This window comes from Fundulus heteroclitus, chromosome 14 (genome assembly GCF_011125445.2).
Source record: "Fundulus heteroclitus isolate FHET01 chromosome 14, MU-UCD_Fhet_4.1, whole genome shotgun sequence".
Taxonomy (NCBI): Eukaryota; Metazoa; Chordata; class Actinopteri; order Cyprinodontiformes; family Fundulidae; genus Fundulus; species Fundulus heteroclitus.
This window is the reverse complement of record NC_046374.1, coordinates 35,301,733-35,321,094: the sequence shown is the minus strand read 5'-3', so window position 1 is coordinate 35,321,094 and position 19,362 is coordinate 35,301,733. Positions and strand designations below refer to the sequence as shown.

Genomic DNA, 19,362 nt, shown 5'->3' with positions numbered 1-19,362 from the left:
ATTTTATTAATAGCACCAAATATTTTACATTTGTAGGATGTATTTTATAACACAACAAAACCGCTCTGTTTTTATTGTCATGGTGCGTTATAATTTGGTTGGGTAGAGTTACATGTGATTCAGTAAATGCAGCTATAATAGTGCTTATTTTTTTGTTACTTTCGGCACATTTCAATGCCGCAAGGGGAGACCCCTTTGTCCGCGACTCCGAGCATTCCCATGGTCTACACGAGGAACGAGCTTCTCAGACTACGTGACTCCACACGCTGCGGCCCTTCTCATCACCATGCTGAGAAACTTGATATCCCCGCAGAAATACGGAGGAGACTAAGAGGCTGCCGGGGCAGAAGGACGAAGCGGAGGAAAGGTTATTTACCATCGGTTGTCATGGGAAACTTAAGATCTCCCCGCAACAAGACTGAGGACCTCACAGCATTAACCCGTTTCCAAAGGAAGTACAGGGACAGTAGTATCAAGTACAGGGACGCTAGTATCAAGTACAGGGATGCTAGTATCAAGTACAGGGACACTAGTATCAAGTACAGGGACACTAGTATCAAGTACAGGGACGCTAGTATCAAGTACAGGGACACTAGTATCAAGTACAGGGACGCTAGTATCAAGTACAGGGATGCTAGTATCAAGTACAGGGATGCTAGTATCAAGTACAGGGACACTAGTATCAAGTACAGGGACGCTAGTATCAAGTACAGGGACGCTAGTATCAAGTACAGGGACACTAGTATCACGTACAGGGACGCTAGTATCAAGTACAGGGACACTAGTATCAAGTACAGGGACGCTAGTATCAAGTACAGGGACGCTAGTATCAAGTACAGGGACGCTAGTATCAAGTACAGGGACGCTAGTATCAAGTACAGGGATGCTAGTATCAAGTACAGGGACACTAGTATCAAGTACAGGGACGCTAGTATCAAGTACAGGGACACTAGTATCAAGTACAGGGACGCTAGTATCAAGTACAGGGACGCTAGTATCATACGGAGACGTGGTTAGATGGATCTGTGCCGGACTCGGTGGTCTCCCAGGATGGCTTTAAACTCATCCGCACGGACAGAACTTTGGCGGAGAGTGGAAAAAAGAGAGGAGGGCTGGCGGTGTTTGTGAATGAGAGATGGTGTAACATCGCTCATGTTCACGTGAAGCAGCAGATATGCTGCCCAGATGCTGCCCAGATACCTCCCTCCGCGGACGCCACCGCTGCGTGTGAGCGGATTCACGGCGCGGTAAACAAACTGCAGACAGAGCACCCCCGCGCTCTCCTGCTGATCACAGGGGACTTCAATCATGGCTCCCTCCGTTCCACCCTCCCCACGCTCACCCAGTGCTTAACGTGTACAACAAGGGACAATAAAACTCTGGACCTTTTTTATGCCAATGTTAAGGATGCCTACACCTCCGCCCCCCTCCCCCCTCTGGGACGCTCAGACCACAACCTCGTCTATCTGCTCTCCCACTACATTCCACTGGTGAGGAGAACAATGGCACAGAAGAAGTCAGTGAAAGTTTGGTCAGATGAGGTCAGTGAGAGACTGAGGAACTGTTTCAGAACCACAGACTGGAGCATGTTCCAAAGCTCTCATGGTGATGACATCAACAGCCTGACTGAATGCATCACTGGCTACATGAACTTCTGTGTGGAGAGCATTGTGCCTACACGACGGCTACAATGCTTTCCAAACAACCCCCCTGGGTTACCCCTGAGCTGAAAGTCCTCCTGAACCAGAAGACGAGGGCTTTCTACTCAGGGGACAGAGAGGAGCAGCATAGAGTCCAGCAGAAGCTCCAGTGGAGGATCAGGGCAGCAAAGAAGGATTATGGGAAGAAGATGAAGGAGCAGCTGGCGCAGAACAACATCAGAGATGTGTGGAGAGGTCTGTAGAACATCTCCGGCTTTGGGCAGAGGACCAGCAGGGCTGCAGACGGTGACACCGAGTCTGCAGATGAGTTGAACAGGTTCTTCACCCGTTTTGACTCCCCTCATACAGGCCCACTCCCTGTCCTAAACTCTCTACACGTCTCCAACCCCCAGCCCTCCAGATATCTACCCTCCCCCCACCGCCACTCTAACCAACCCCCGACCCTTCCACACCGTCGGTCCCCCCTTCCTTCCCCCTCACAGTCACAATGCAGGTGAGAGGGCAGCTGATGAGGCTGAAACAGAGGAAAGCCTCAGGACAGGACGGCATCCCCCCCAGGCTACTGAGGACCTGTGCAGATGAGCTCTGTGAGGTCCTCAGCTACATCTACAACCTGAGCCTCAGCCTGGGGTTGGTGCCCACCCTGTGGAAGACCTCCTGTGTGGTACCCGTTCCCAAAACACCACACGCCAGGGAACCGGCCCACTTCAGACCAGTTACTCTGACCTCCCACCTGATGAAGACCATGGAGTGCCTCATCCTAGCACACCTACGCACCGTGGTCAGCCCCACCCTGGACCCATTGCAGTTAGGGTCAGTTTTACAGTTTTACAGTGATATCACCAAGACCTGCTGCGCTAGTGTTATTCTATCCACCTGTCGCCTGTGTTATCCTAGCGCAGCAGGTCTTGGTGATATCACAGTAAATTGGCAAAAGTCTGGACTATTTCTGCCCTGCGTTGGACTGGCGAACTGTCCAGTTTATACCTCGCCTCTCGTCTATTGACAGCTGGAGATAGACACCGGCACCCCTCCGGAACCCAGCAGGGATAAGCGTGTTAGAAAATGGATGATGAATGGATGGATGGATGGGTGGATGGTCTGGGCTATTTCTTTTTTCTTGCCGTCAAGATCTCAGCCAGCTGGCGCCAGAAAATGCTATTATTGGGCTTTCTTCGTCTGGAAACAAATGCATACAAACATCTTACGGGTGCAGCCATGATGAACTGGTGAACTCGCACAGCTGACAATACAGCGATCTGATTGGCTGAGCAGCAAAAATTGAATCACGTGACCTCTTGGACCGGAGCGCCACAGTTTAGATTTTTTTATCGGCTATAACTTCTTAATGTGCAAGTGAAAACGTGGGAACATTGGTGTTTTGAGTTCACTGCTATGTGTAGCAACTTTTCCCGGTGGAAGAAAGTTGCCCCCTGACAGTTCATACGAAAGTTCTTAAGGAAGCGTCCTACAGATTCTGGCCCACGAACTATGGTTACTCTTCAGTAACTACAGACCAGTAGCCCATGCATCCCTCTTGAGCAAAAGAACAGAGAAAATAATAGTCAGCAGATCAGGATATGTTCTTAATGAGGAAATAATGTTTGTAGTATCTTTTGACCTCGAAAAAGTATGTTAGTTATCGTGAAGAGGACTGCACATAAATCTAAGTCAGATGGGAATAGATGCTGAAATGTGTAACTGGAGCAAGTTTCCTGTTAGATGATAAAAACAATCACTATTAAAGAACTTCATGTGGGAGAACCGAATGCCTTAAGGGAGCTCTGTAAGTCCGGTTTTATTTAACATTATGATTAACATTTCTTTCCAAATCTAGAAGGGTATGTAATGTCATCACTTGTGTGGTTGCGTAACTAAAGTTTTTTTTTTTGCTTTCTTTTTCTGTGCAACCCTTCTTCCTTTTTCCCCCGTGGGGTCTTCTGGGTGGCGGTTCCGTGTGAGGGCGGTCGTGCTGGGCTCCTTTCACCATTCAGTGCACGTTCACCAGTTCTTGGGGCGCTCAAAGGTTTTCACTTTTGTCTCCAGTTTTGAATCGTTTCGAATTCCCCACCTGGTAAGCCTCAGTCCTGAACACTCTCCTCCCTTACCCTGTATAGTAGAATGTGCCTTTCAGTTTTAATGTCTTTTTGGGGAAATTATTATATTTCTCTTCCTGTCATGGTTGTAATTTTACACACAGCATACTCTTCCTGGCACTAGTTGCAGCGTGTCATTTCATGGGGTTCTTAGGAATCCAATTTTGATTTGTTTAAAAAAAGAGCAAAAAAACTTCCCTCTCGGTGGGATTTCCAGGTTAGCCTTTGCTTTTATTTCAGGATCAATAAGGAGACCAAACATCATCCAGATCACTTTATCTCTAAGACTGAATACGGAGGCGGCAGCATAATGCTTTATTCAGCTGTCTGATTTAGGGTTAAAAGCATGAAAACAAAACACGTTTTGGTGTGCAATCATGGGTAAATTCCTCATAGGATCTGTTTCCGCCTGCTGCCCAGAGGTTTGATGTCATCTCAGATTCACTTCCACTGTTATTTTAAACCACGGGGGACTTTTCAAAGCAGATGGAGCATCTTGATCAAGATCATCTTGATCAGGATCTAGGCTGACAGGCTGGGAAAGGAGAGCATTAGGCAAAAAAGCAGCAGAGAGGTCCATGATAACTCTGGAGGAGCTGCAGCTCATGTACATGGATTCATTGACAGGATGACTATTAGTCATAAACCCCACAAAGCTGACCTGTAAGAGTGAGAAGCAGTAAAGCCCACAGAACATGTGTGGGAAACCTAGAACTTCCCCCAGATCTTCTCCAAGGAGACTCCGTGGTTGTAGCAACATGTTTTTTTTTTCAACAGGAACAGGGGGACAAAGGGACAGCAAAGTGGATGGAGCTAAAAACAGGAAAAGAAAAACAAGAAAACCTTTCAGAGGCAGCAGAAGACTTGGAATAGGGGATGGAGTTTTTCCCTTCCAGCAAAGCAACCACTCTGAACACAGCCTGAATTACAATGGACCAGTTTAGATCAAAGCAGGATCATGTCAGGATGTCTGAGACTGAGGCTTCATTGGAAAATGTCTTTTGGGTGAGGAATGTTTAGCCAAAGCGGAGGTGCTTAAGGCAAAAACTTGGGCGTGGGAAGAGTTCGGAAAGGCCATGGAGAAAGCCTTCCGTACGGCTTCGAAGCGATTCTGGTCCACTATCCAGCGTCTCAGGAGGGGGAAGCATTGCAGCACCAACACTGTTTATAGTGGGGATGGTGTGCTGCTGACCTCTACTCGGGACGTCGTGCGTCGGTGGGCGGAATACTTCGAAGACCTCCTTAATCCCACCAACACGTCTTCCATTGCGGAAGCAGAGCCTGAGGACTCTGGGTCGGGTTCTCCTATCTCTAGTGCTGAGGTTGTTAAAAAGCTTCTCGGTGGCAAGGCCCCGGGGGTGGATGAGATTCGCCCTGAGTACCTTAAGGCTCAGCATGTTGTGGGGCTGTGTTGGTTAACGCGGCTCTGCAGCATTGCGTGGACATCGGGGGCAGTTCCCCTGGATTGGCAGACTGGGGTGGTGGTCCCCCTATTTAAAAAGGGGGACCGGAGGGTGTGTTCCAACTACAGGGGAATCACACTCTTAAGCCTCCCTGGTAAGGTCTATTCAGGGGTTCTGGAAAGGAGGGTCCGTTGGATAGTCGAATCTCTGATTCAGGAAGAGCAGTGTGGTTTTCGTCCTGGCCGTGGAACACTGGATCAGCTCTACACCCTCAGCAGGATTCTGGAGGGGGCATGGGAGTTTGCCCAACCAGTCTACATGTGCTTTGTGGATCTGGAGAAGGCATTCGACCGTGTCCCCCGAGGGATCCTGTGGGGGGTACTCCGGGAGTATGGAGTACCGGACCCTTTAATAAGGGCTGTCAGGTCTCTGTACGACCGGTGTCAGAGTCTGGTCCGCATTGCCGGCTGTAAGTCGGACTCGTTTCCACTGAGAGTTGGACTCCGCCAAGGTTGCCCTTTGTCACCGATTCTGTTCATAACTTTTATGGACAGAATTTCTAGGCGCAGCCAAGGTGTTGAGGGGATCCGTTTTGGTGGCCTTAGGATTGCGTCTCTGCTGTTCGCGGATGACGTGGTCCTATTGTCTTCATCAGGGCGTGATCTACAGCTCTCACTGGAGCAGTTCACAGCCGAGTGCGAAGCGGCCGGGATGAAAATCAGTGCCTCCAAATCCGAGACCATGGTCTTGAACCGGAAAAGGGTAGAGTGCCTTCTCTGGGTTGGGGAGGATGTGCTGCCCCTAGTGGAGGAGTTCAAGTATCTTGGGGTCTTGTTCACGAATGAGGGGAAGATGGAGCGGGAGATCGACAGGCGGATTGGTGCAGCGTCTGCTGTGAAGCGGGCGCTGTACCGATCCGTTGTGGTGAAGAGAGAGCTGAGCCAAAAGGCGAAGCTCTCAATTTACCGGTTGATCTGCGTTCCTACCCTCATCTATGGTCACAAGCTTTTAGACTTAGACAATTTTATTTGTCATTTTGTATGCACAGAGTGCATACAGAACGAAATTCTGTCCAGACCCAAATCCAACTGGGAATCTGTGGCAGGACTTTAAATGTTGATCTTGGCAGATGTTCTCTGTTCAACCTGACTGAGTCTGAGCCATGTTCCAAACAACAATGGGCTCAAACGTCATTCTGTAGCTGTAGATGGTGGATGTTTACCACATCACTCTAGCAGTTTGTTGGGAAACACTGAAACCTTCAGCCGCACACTACTTTGTGTTTATCACAAGGGTCTGCAACCTTTACAACCCAAAGAGCCATTATTGTCCTGAGTCCAGCTAAATAAACCTCTGTTAGAGCCGCTAATGTTCCATGACCTTTGGAAAAATGACAACATATCTGTTTTTTTTTATGTTTTACAAAAATTCTTTGTAAATTTGTTGCCATTTTAAAGAACCGCTGTTGTATTTCTATTTTTAGATTGCAAAATAAAGAAAATCATAAAATCTGTGAAAAAAGAGGTTGGATACACTTCCCGCTAGGGCTATGGATTTTTAATCGTTGGAAAGTGAAGTTTAAACAATAATAAAAAAAATTTAAAAAGACGGGCCGTTTCCAACCAAACGACAATAAAAATGGTTCATTCTGGATTGGAAATTGAATGCAATTGTTCCATTAGAAAAAGTAAAACTTGTTTTATCTTATCTATATTAAAATAACATATGATTAGTGACCATTTTTAGCCAAAGTTGTAAAGAGCCATTGTGGAAGGTCCAAAGAGCCACAGGTTGCAGAGCCCTGGTCTATCACATAAAACCCCAACAAAATGCAGGAGTTTGTGGGAATGTTACAAAGTGTAGAAAAGGCCAAGCGGTGTGAATACTTTTTCAGCTTGGGCTTCCTGCCAGATGTCTCAGTGATGCTGGGAAACTTTCAGCTTAAAAAGGTCATTCCTCTAGATCAATATAAAGAAGATGATGGTCCATCCCTCAGCTTGAGCTTCTTCCACATTTAAGACATTACGTTAGGTTAATTGTTCAGGTCTGGTCGTTTATGCAGTATTCAGAACTAAATGAAATTAGTGTTTTTTTAAACGGCTGTGTTTAAAAAAAATAAATCCAAATACTAAAGATCCTAAAGTGAGGAGTGACCTTTAGAGCAGAGGAACCGGATCACCGGGAACGCTTTAATGGTCAATGAAAACGTCTGAATCACAGGAAGGAAAACACAAGGAGATAAAGAACAAAGAATCACTGAACCATTTAAAATGTTACTTTATTTTAAAAAAAGTAATCAAAGTTCACTTTGTTTTAATATTCACCTTAATTGAATGAATATTCAGTAGTGTATAAATAAAAAAATATTCAAATAAAAAACATAATATTATAGCAGCTTTTATTCATCCTGGTAACCAGGTTTTTCTGTAATGGAATAAATGAACAGAAAGAGGTGGTAAAGAATCCATCATGTTGAAATAAAGCATAAATAAATCCGTGGTTCACTTACAGTAAAAACTCTGCTTCCTACTAGTGACAGGATGTGAATTATTACTCTGAGCTTTTTACACATTTTCTCTTTCTCTGTAGTTTTAACTGTCAGTTCTGTGTGAATAATTAACATCACTGGGTCGCAGTTAAAGTGGTTCCAGGTTCAAGCTCAGCAGCTGTGTTACTGACAAGTTTCACAAAAAAACAACTATAACATCCTTACTGCATCTTCTACAAGAAAACGTCCAGATAAGGATTTAAAATATTTCTTCCTAACGCTTCATAGCAGACTCTGATCTACAGATCGGCTTCTGGCAACGTTCACAGTTCAAACACGTTCAACATGTATTTAGATATGGGCCTAAATAGTAAAACATCAAAATAAACATGATATCAGATCAGTTTTACATAAAGGTTAAACAATATAAATAAATTAAAACAACATCACTAAAAATAGCTGCTCTGTTTACACAAAATTTGTTTCTTTTTTGGTAAAAAAAAAAAAAAAAAAAAAAAATCAGATTTTTTTTCTCTTCTTGAAGATAAGTCCAGAACTTCTTGGTCTGAAAGTTTGGGAGATTCCTGCAGAGTCAGTCAGTGACCACAAGGGGGCGCTCCAGCAGAACAAAAACAGAGTCCAGAGTCAAACAAGCAGCAGGTCTTCTGCTGTTTTAGGTTAAAATCCTCCAACATTTGCTGAGGAGACCGACTGCAGAGCTGATGAGAGAAATAAAGGTGCAGAGAAATCATGAGTCTCTCTGGACCCATCATCCACACTCTGACTGAAGGCTCAGCTCTTCTCCAGGCTTTCCTTGATGCTGCAGTTGCTGGTTTGAATCCAAGCCATCAGAAAGCTGCAGGGGAGAAGACCTCATGGAGCTCCCATTGACATGAACACTGACCTGCTCTTGAGCAAGGCATCCACACTCCAAGGTGGAGGCTTGTCTCAGGAGTTTCTCTTTAAAATCTGTAAAAACAAGCAGATTTATCACTTAATTAATATTCTGATGGAGGAAGAAACGTCGCCACGTTTGAATGATTTCTGACTCAATTCCAGCTGACGAGTCCGACTCACCTGACCTGAGGCCGGTTCCACAAAACCTGAATTTGGAAATTCAGTGTAAGCTCTAAAGCCAGGCTTGATGTGCAAGGATGAATGTGTCCCAGCTTTATACATTTAATAAAGTCCAATCCAGGTTCAGGAAAACGTTACTAAACCAAGCCAGGTGCTTGATTACTGTCTGCTGCAGAGTGAAGCTTTCAGGGTGGAGGTTGGACGTCTGACTCACATTCTTTCTACAAAATCTGCAAGGAGCAAATAAAGATTTGATTAAAACAGGTGATGGAGAATAAAACATTAATGTTCTAACTATTTGTGACTTACTTGCTGGAGAACTTTTTAAAATACCAAATAAAAACAACAAAGAAGAAGAAAACCAGAAGGAGGAAACAGAGCAGCAGCCTGGAGCGATGCGCTGAAATTAAAGAAATAAGTTATAAAACAGAACATTCAGGCTAAAAATCAAAGCTGAAATGTTTCTGTTTCAACTCGCGGGCTCACCAACGTTCACATCGTGTGGATCTGGAATGATGAGATACCGGTGAAGAACCGGTGCTGTTGTCTTCATTTTACCAACGCTTGGGTCTGAAACAGCAACAGGATTCAGGAGACTCTACAGAGAAACTTCGCTAAAATCCAAACAAAACCATCAGAAACGACACAGTTCACGAGCAGACATCCCAGGTCTGGATTAAGCTGTTCTGCTGGTTGCTAAGTAACAGTTTAACATTAGCAAAAAGAAAAGCAGCAGCATTTACCTTGAATGGGGATCAAGACCGAAAACAAGCAGAAAGGTAAAAGTCCAAAATGTTGAATGGCTGAAGGAGAGTGAGCCATGGAGAATGTAAACTGTTAAATAAGAGAGTAGAGATTGCAAAGAGGGCAAAGCTATAGAGAAAGAAGCAGAGAAACAAAATATAAAACTAAATAAAGTGAGATAGACATGGCATGAGGCGTTCCCTTCGTACTGAAGATATTGAAAGAAAAACTGATGTCAAGACATAAAGGTGCAAAACATTCAGATCCCAAATTGGATTGTCCTGAATCTGAAATCAAGGTTGGAGGATGTTGTTCTCACACTGGTAAGGAAGCTGGATATGAAGACTGTGCTTTTTTGTCTCTCTTGTTGTGTCTCTGCTCTGTCTTCTGTAACCCCCAGTCGGTCGAGGCAGATGACCGTTCATACTGAGCCCGGTTCTGCTGGAGGTTTTTCCTTCCCGTTAATGGGGAGTTTTTCTTTCCGCTGTCGCTTCATGCTTGCTCAGTATGAGGGATTGCTGCAAAGCCATGTACAATGCAGATGACTCTTCCTGTGGCTCTACGGTTCCCCAGGAGTGAATGCTGCTTGTCGGGACTTTGATGCAATCAACTGGTTTCCTTATTAGTTATTTGTTATTTATTTCTTATATTGTGTGTAAATTGAGGGACAGAGATTTATTTATTATTTATTTATTATTTTTGTTTTTTTTTAAACATATGCACGGATCAATGGCACTTTTTAAATTTCGTTGTTCTTGTGACAATGACAATAAAGTTTTCATTCATTCATTCATTCATTCATTCATTCATATAGGACATTTTTGACCAATCTGTATAATATGATTGAACTTGACTTTGTAAAGTGCCTTGAGATGACATGTTTCATGATTTGGCGCTATATAAATAAAATTGAATTGAATTGAATTGAATTGACAGGACTTCATATAGACAGGATATGAAGACTCTCACACAGAGGTGAACAAAAATGTTTGGACAAACAGCAACAATTCCACTTTACTAAACAAAAGTATGAGGTTTTCCAAAATGTTACTAAGATATCCGCTGGTGCAGCAGCCCAGATAAGACAGTGGAGATGCCGGTGGACCCAGGTCTGTAGGGGATCATGGCCCAACTTTCATCAGGTGAACTCCTTCACATACCTGGGAGTTCATGTTAATAATGGCCTCAGCTGGTGAACACAAGTAGACGACGTTTGTGCTTAGATCAGACTCTGACATACTTTAATAATCCCAGGGGGAAATTGTTGAATTTCCATCAGATCCATCAGCATCTACACTTTCTAGATGGAGCCAACCCATTTTAAACCTGTTCCAAGGTCCCTGCTGCACTTCCTGTAACATTGACATCTTTAACTCTGTGTGGAGAAATAGCTCAGTGCTACTGAGACCTACTGACTGAACTCACCAGTGACTGTGATGATGGTCCCTGCAGAGCCAGAACCATCATCAGTCTGCCCCATAACTTTTTCCACAGATATTCTGATATGTTTAATGCGTATCTGTGGGAATGTTTCTTTTTCTCTTATAATTCATGTGATATTAGCAGAAACTTATTTTAAATGACAGGTAAACATACTTAACACATGACTCATGGTGACTTTATACACAGATTAGCACATTTGATAAAAAACAATTTTGCAAGGTCTTTAATTTTTATATTTTGGAACTTGATACCATACCGTACTATACCATCTTTAATTGCAGAGCGTTTTAAAGCGAAATCAGGGTTCACAAAGTTGCCGTACATAATGCAAATAAAAACATACAGGATAAAGGCTGGTTGAACAGAGACGTTTAGAATACATCCTAAAAGGAATTCAACTGATTTGAATTTTTTTTTTACTCAAATAAAAAGTCTCACAAATGATGTTACCATTACCTAAAGATGAGTTTAAGTAACAGTTCAGACTAAAGAAAAAATTCAGTTTGATTTGATGAAACATTCTCCAGGTTAAGTGGGCTTGGAGTGATTTATGTGGTCACAGACATAAACATTTTCTTCTGGACGATGGATTTAAAAGTAAAACTCATTAGCATTTCAGTCAATAATACATAAAACAGGTAAATATGATGAAACAGTCAGCAGCTGATGAGCTACTGAGTCATCCATTAAGTGAACTTTGAGCATAAATAGATCTTCTTGGAGGGATGTGTTATTTATAGCTGAGGCAGGTATTTCCTCCTTCCTTGTTGCGAACTCAGAGATAATTAAATGTCTCATAGAAGCACGTGATACACACCTCCACGTGTCTGAAGGAGTGAACACCTCCAGCAGAGATTACTGCTACTCACTACCAGACTCTCTACAATCTGATTCATCAAACATAATCTGTTAAAAAGGTTGAAAATAACAAGACAGCCTTTGAAAAGACTGGGGGATGAATTTTTATTTTCCTATGTTTATGTTTATTAACTTTATTTAGCCAGTTTCTTGTCTGACAATTACAATGGTGTGATTGTTTAAGGTTCTGACCCAGCATCTAATGAGCTATGGAGTAACCCATTAAGTGAACTTTGGATATGAGTAGAATCATGAACTACAAATAATGAATATGATCTACTTTTAAAACTTTCCTTTTTGACAAAGCTTATAGTCAGAGTGGCTCATGTTACTCTGAGCTACCTCTATAGTTATGCTGCTATAGGCTTAGGCTGCTGGAGGACATCAGGGCCTATTTTTCTCACTCTGCTGATTTCTCCTACTGCTCTCCAATCTTTATTGTTTGTTGTTATTTCATCTTTTAACTTTTTGTTCTCTCTTTTTTCCTTCATAGTAGGTACACCTGGTCTGGCGTTCTGTTAACTTTGACATCATCCAGTAAAATGTTTAAAGAGCTCCATTCAGATGATGTGTGTGATGTGAACAACTTGTTTTAAGTGTTGATAAAATAAATGGAGCTCTTTAAACATGTTCCTGCTAAATTGTTACAGATCTGGAGAAGCTTCTGACTGAAGACTCTGTTGTACAGCAGTCTGATGAAGAGCAGGCTCAGAGTTGTCTATCATGTTCTTCATTTTTTAGAGAACCCTTCTTTGTGAAATCATCTCCAGAGGGTCTAAAGTAGAATCGTCTAAGCAGGCATTATATTCACTGTGCAAAACATAATGATACCATGTAAGACGGTTAACAGAAATGAAAATGAAATACAGTATAGGAGGAGGTTTCACTGCTCTGACACTGGTTCCTTGTTTTGGTGCATTGGAAGTAAATTCATGATGTAACTGGTGGTAAAAAATCTGCTGATTATGGAAATGTGTCTGTTGTGGAACTGGATTAAACTTTAGCAGCAATTTATGTGATGTTTTACTGATTTTAAAATAAAGTAAGGAGTTTATTTTTTTATGGTAAATTTCAGTAACCAAACAATTCAAAGTGGTGTACATGAGAAGAACATAAGAAAAGAAACAGAGGAAAGTAAATTCAGTGGAATAATAGCCAAAGATAGCCAAAACAGATTTTGTAAACACTGAAACTTCTGAGGGAATTTACTGTAGAGAAACAGCTATTTAAAGCATGATTGAGTTTGTGGTTTAGAAGGAAATGGCTGACTCACTCATCACTCGTGTGTGACAGCATACTGGAAGTTTGAGGGACACGCCTTTAGTTCTGCTTTGTCACTAAGAACCGTCTCAAAGTGTGACCCGATAAAATAGAATTATGCACATTGGTAAAGACATGGCTACTAGAAAAAAGATACACAACTAACTTTCCCCATTTCTACAAACAGTGACACTAATTTTCAGGGTAGATCATTACCAAACAGAAAGCTCATCAAAAACTGTCTTCATGGTAGATCAGGTTTCATTTCATTTAATTTGGGCTAAAGTGACGCAGGAGTTAGAAGTTCAAATCCCTGCTTTAACTGTCTTAGTGGTTGTATCATTGTGCCAGACACGTTGCAATTACCTATCACATGTTTATATATCATGCTTATTCATAATAGGATAAAAAACCATTGCAGACACAAAAATGTCTTTATTGTAATCCGACTAGTTTAGGTGGAGAACTGCACACAAACAGAAAAGTTGTCCTACCTCCCTGTGGTATGAGTGATGTTAGTCCTATGTGTCTCTGTGTTGCCCTGAGATGGACTGCCCACCTGTCCATGGAGGACCTCACCTTTTGCCCAATGGGCGCTGGAGATCTCTGTGAAATTAGTTTTATTCTTTTGGTAAATTTAATGGTACAATTATCCATCCATCCATTCATCCATCCATCCATCCATCCATCATCTATGCACGCTTATCCCTATTGGGGTCACGAGGGATGCTGGTGCCTATCTCCAGCCGTCAATGGGCCCCAGTAAGGTGTGACTGTGTGCTATGGGAGCTGCAGAGTGCAGGAGAGGAAGGACTTAGCATGCAGGGCATTATGGGATACTGTCTACTGGACCTTAACACAGTCTATGCTGCAGGAGTCCAGAAAAGGTCCAGATGTATCTCCACAGAACTCACCCTGGTAATGATGTTTGACCCACTTCCCTCAGGGAGACGAGTCAGGAACATTAGATAAAAAACTAATAGACTAAAAACAGCTTCTTACCCAAAGCTGTGAGGGCTGTCGCCCCCTGCTGGAAATCAATAAACCATCAGATCAGTTCATAATTGTTACATGTTGCATAAACACTACTGGTAGCCCAGGTTTCTAATCTGATGAAATAATTTTATTGTCTCTATCTTAAAAATGTGTATTAGTACACTTCAATCTCTCAGAGAAACATCCATGTAAATTTCACAATCCTGTAACTAAATATATCTCCAGTATTGCAGACTGCTGTCTTTTTGACTAGAAATGAGCCCATTAGCTGCTGGGGACTAGATGCAGGCTGAAGCCCCACAGGAAGGGTTGTTGTTGGGCTGTGCAATCAACTGCTCGTTAAAAACAAATTAGAAAGATTCTAATGTCTGCATGTTTTGTGTAATTATGTCAATTCTGAGCCAGTGTCTGCCCTCCAAAAATGTCATTGTGGTAAAAGACACGGTAGTAATAAAGCTTCTTGATTCTTGACAAAGGAAGCAGTCCACCTGGAGGAACCTGATGAAGCTTTGAACTTCATGTTTTACTTCCCTCTCTGTGCGCACCACCATGCAGCTGGAATATGTTATTCATAGCTCACAACTCATGGAGGGAATTATGCCATCTAGTCCTAAAATCAACCCTTAAACAGCGACTTTGTTGGTTAAATAAGTCAGAGAGTGTGGAGACATCAGAAGCAAAATAAAGTTAATCTGTTTCCCTGAAGAACTGAGAACCTGATGACTCAGTGGGGATCAGTGGGAAGATTAGCTGTCTGATAATCACAAGGTTGACATAAAAAAATATTTTTTCCTTTTTCATCAAAGGTGTTTTCACATGCATTCAGACAAATATAAAAACTAAACAAAAATTTAAAACTCTGTTGTTTCTTTAGAAAAAATGTCTCTTTTCATTTCTGAGAATCAATTGCTTTAGTTGTACCAAAACAAGCATCTGATTATTTCTGGGTTAGGGTTGATTCACCAAATTGGAAATACTGTGTATCAACAAGTTGTTTACATCACACACATCATCTGAATGGAGCTCTTTAAACATTTCCTGCTAAATCGTTACAGATCTGGAGAAACGTCTGACTGAAGACTCTCTTGTTGTACAGCAGTCTGATGAAGAGGAGGCTCAGAGTTGTCTGTGATGTTCTTCATTTTATAGAGAACTCTTCTTCTTTGTGAAATCATCTCCAGAGGTTCTAGAGGAGAACCCAGAACAGAACCAGCATCTCTATCAGCTTGTTGAGCTTCTTTAAGTCAGTAGCTCTGGTGCTCCTACTCCAGCAGATGAAGGCAGAGGAGATCACTCTCTCCTCTACAGACTTAGAGAAGATCTGCAGCATCTCACTGCAAACCCTGGAGGACCTAAGATTCCTCAGGAAGCAGTCTGCTCTGTCCCTGCTGGTAGACAGCTTCACAGGTTAGTCTCCAGTCCAGTCTGATGTCCAGGTGGACATTTATTTATTCTCCTCCACCACCTACCCTTCTTCTCCCAGCATGGAAACAGAAATCAGCCTGAATCAGCCGGTCAGTAATTGGTCAGAACTGAATGAGTGAAAACTCTCGTTTCCATGCTTGGACGATGAATTAGAGCATCAAACATTTATAAATTAAAGTTTACACTGGTGAAGATGGTTCAGTTATAACATAGTTATTAAAGAGAAAACTGTAACAATGTGATTTCAGGCTCTGAAAGTCAAATCTAAATGTTTCAAACGTGACTGAAGACTCTGAGATGAAGCAGAAATCTGTTCATGTATCAACAAATGCATCAGAAGCTCAGCAGCAGTTTACAGCCTGGAATCCCAGAGTCACAGGTTTGAATCCTGTGGTGCATCTAGTGGCCATGATATGGTACTGCAGAGGAAATAACCTGAGCAGGGATATGTCAGGGAATAAATAAATAAATAATAATGATATAAAGTGTTTCGAGAATATATAAAACTGGAGGCCATAGAAGCACAAGCTGTAGGACACTAAATTAAAATAAAACAGTTAAAATAGTAACCACCTTTAAAGAATAACATGCTTTTCTAAACTGGGGGGTGAGCAGTTCTCTGAGGTGAGGAGGAACATTTCCATGCCTGCATCGATGAATGAGGAGAGATATTTGATCCTGGTAGAGATGGGAAGCCATGTTTTCACTTTCTCATCAGAGTTTTGGACTTATTGGACGCTCTGAAGACTCTGAAGACTCCTGCTAGAGATGCAAGACTGGACTACAATGGTCCAGTCTGAGGAGACCAAGGCATCCATCAGTTTTCCTGGTCAGGTAGGCTGGGAGTGGAGCATCCAGAAAAGAAAAATAAAAGAATGTTGCAGCTTCTGCTCTTCTTCAGCTACATGGTTATTAAAAGTCAGCAGAAAACTGTGGAAACAAGGAAGAAAATAAGGAAGCTGGTGGCAACTATCTTGGGAAACTTGTTATGAGGAAACGGAGACCAAACTGTTGCAAAACAAAGAAACTGATTCTTCCTGACTCTGTTCCTCTAATTTAGCAGATTTTGGCTGAATGTGTTGATGCACTTTGCAGCGTTATAGAAGTCTAACCAGCTAATATTAGGAAGCTGTTTAAAAAATTACCTGTTGAACATATCTCAGATTCCCATTGTTGGTCAACGACATTGTTCCTTATAAAAGATAAAAAACCTTCTTCCAACTAATGATTTATTATGAAAACAATTATCTGAACAGCAATAAAATCCAGTGTCATGATTATACTAGCAGGAAATAATTGTACGACTTTTAAAAGTCTTTACGTTTTCCCAGAAAGAAACAATTTATGGATTTCTGTTTGTAGATTTCCACCATGGCTAATAAAATGATAAATGAGCTTGCCATAGAGAGCACCAAGGCATCCACAGATCAAAATATTTATCCAGGAACCTGCACCTTCAACGACTATTTATGGTTTAAATGTACAGAAACAAACGTAACAGAGTAAAGTGATCAGTCACCTCATTAGTTTCTACTTAAACACAAACAGCCTCTTAAGAACGCTGATTATTAGTAAAACCCAGGGTTCCATAAATGCAGCAGTTTCTGACCACAGAAACTGAACAAGTGAATATTCTAGACCACAGGAGAACGTCTGGTGGTGCCGTTCTCACAGCGCTGCAGACGTGAACTTGTGATGTAACCCAGTTTATTGGTGAGTTGTAAACATTTTGTTGAATGGATGAGGAAGTGGGGAGTGCGATGGGTCGTCATAATTTCTGTTAACCGTCTTCCATTGTGTCATTGTGTTTTGGGTAGTGAACATAATGCCTGCTTAGACAATGTCAGTCAGTGTCGGTCAGGGATTAAAGATCTGGATGGGAAGAATAAGTGAATCCCTGCTGATCCAGAAGTGGCCTGGATTTTCATTGAAGCACGCGTCAGACAGCAGGATCCCCTGAGTTCAGGCCAAGGCGAGCCTCAGTTGTACCATTTAATTTACCAAAAGAATAAAACGTATCCTACAGAGATCTCCAGGGAGGTAGGAAAACTTTTCCCACTGTTCCTGTCCTGATATTAAACACTCAACATGCTAACTGGGGTCTGTAAAATGTGAGATGAAGCTGTTGGGTTTTTATAAATGGACTTAATTTATAAAGTCTTTGTCTAGTCATACTGACCACTCAAAGCGCTTCACTCTATCGCCACATTCACCCAAACACGCTCATTCATTCACCAAGACGGAGATCTGTATGCAACTTGGGGTTAGGTGCCTTGCCCAGGGGCACATTAAGATGTGATGGGGGAAGCTAGAATCAAACCCACAACCTTTCAATTGCAAGAAGACTCCTCTACCCGCTGATCCCCAGTCGGCCCAGTTTTTATAATTTCTTTGGGCTTTATTTCTGATCTAGAGGTGAAATTCTGGGCAGATCAGCTGCTGGAAGCCTGGTGCAGGAAAACCTGGTTACTTTCTGATCACTGGAGTCAAACTCATAACTGAAGCCATCAGAGTTTTAGATTAACCTGTTTCATGTTGTTACTTTTCTGGAGAAGGAAAACAGAGAATGCAGACGATGTCAGTGAGTGATGATGTTTCTTTAAGAAAAGTGGGAGAATAACAGGAAGATGAGGACAAAGAAATAAAGAGACAGAAGAATCTGCTGGCATCTCTCTGATGAGAGCTGATGGGGATCAAACCTGCAGACTGCTTTACTATCACATAACCACCTGCATGGAATTACATTTTTGATAGTTTTAGTGATGATATAAATGTACGTCGCTGCTATTTTTAGTCTCCTCACTCTCAGTGGATTCTGCTCTGCAGTGAATCAAAGGCTCAGATATGCAGCCACTCCTTCAGGAACCGGGTAAACTGGTTTCTACCGCTAAACCATTGAGAGAGTGAGGTTCTATTTTTAGGTGATTTCATATTGGGAGTTTCTATTTGTAGCAATAAGCCGTAGATTATCAGCCTGGAAACTGTTTCACAGGAGTTGGCGTTTCTGCTAAACGTTCCGATGATTTTTTCCACAGACACTCTGATATGTTTAATGAGTATCTGTGGGAATAATTTCATTCTCTTATATCATTTGGTATCAGGGCAAACATTTTTTAAATGACAGGTAAAGGTAATTAACACAGGACTCCATCCATCCATTTTTTAACACACTCATCCCTCTTGCTGGTGCCTATCTCCAGCTGTCAATGAGCGAGAGGCGGGGTTCACCCTGAACAGGTCGCCAGTCTGTCACAGGGCAACACAGAGAGACAAACAATCATTCACACACAGACAAACACCTAAAAAGTCTGTAGAGGAGAGAGTGATCTCCTCTGCCTTCATCTGCTGGAGTAGAAGCACCAGAGCTACTGACTTAGAGAAGCTCAACAGATGTTGGTTCTGTTCTGGGTTCTCCTCTAGAACCTCTGGAGATGATTTCACAAAGAAGAAGAGTTCTCTATAAAATGAAGAACATCACAGACAACTCTGAGCCTCCTCTTCATCAGACTGCTGTACAACAACAGAGTCTTCAGTCAGACGTTTCTCCAGATCTGTAACAATTTAGCAGGAAACTGTTTAAAGAGCTCCATTCAGATGATGTGTGTGATGTAAACAACTTGTTGATACACAGTATTTCCAATTTGGTGAATCAACCCTAAGCCAGAAATAATCAGATGCTTGTTTTGGTACAACTAAAGCAATTGATCCTAATTTTTCTAAAGAGACAACATAGTTTTATGATATTTTTGTTTCATTTTTATCATTTGTCTGAATACATATGAAAACACATTTGATGAGAAAGGGAAACTAAGTTTTTTTTTTATGTAATAAAGGAATCAAACTCTAAACCTTGTGATTATCAGACAGCTAATCTCCCCACTGAGCCCTGCTGAGTCATCAGGTTCTCATTT

At 42.2% G+C, this 19,362-nt stretch overlaps 1 protein-coding gene and 1 long non-coding RNA gene across 5 annotated transcripts in view; one reads left to right on the top strand and one right to left on the bottom strand.

The window, feature by feature from the left end:
- The window catches only part of LOC118565786, a 144,259-nt gene that overhangs the window by 107,875 nt on the left and 17,022 nt on the right, over window positions 1–19,362 (top strand). The window lies entirely within an intron of this gene.
- On the bottom strand, window positions 8,255–9,592 carry LOC110367710. Its single transcript, XR_002427662.2, has 3 exons — window positions 9,035–9,592; window positions 8,726–8,955; window positions 8,255–8,617 (listed from the first exon to the last, which is right to left on the bottom strand). It is a non-coding gene; the product is annotated as an uncharacterized LOC110367710 (long non-coding RNA).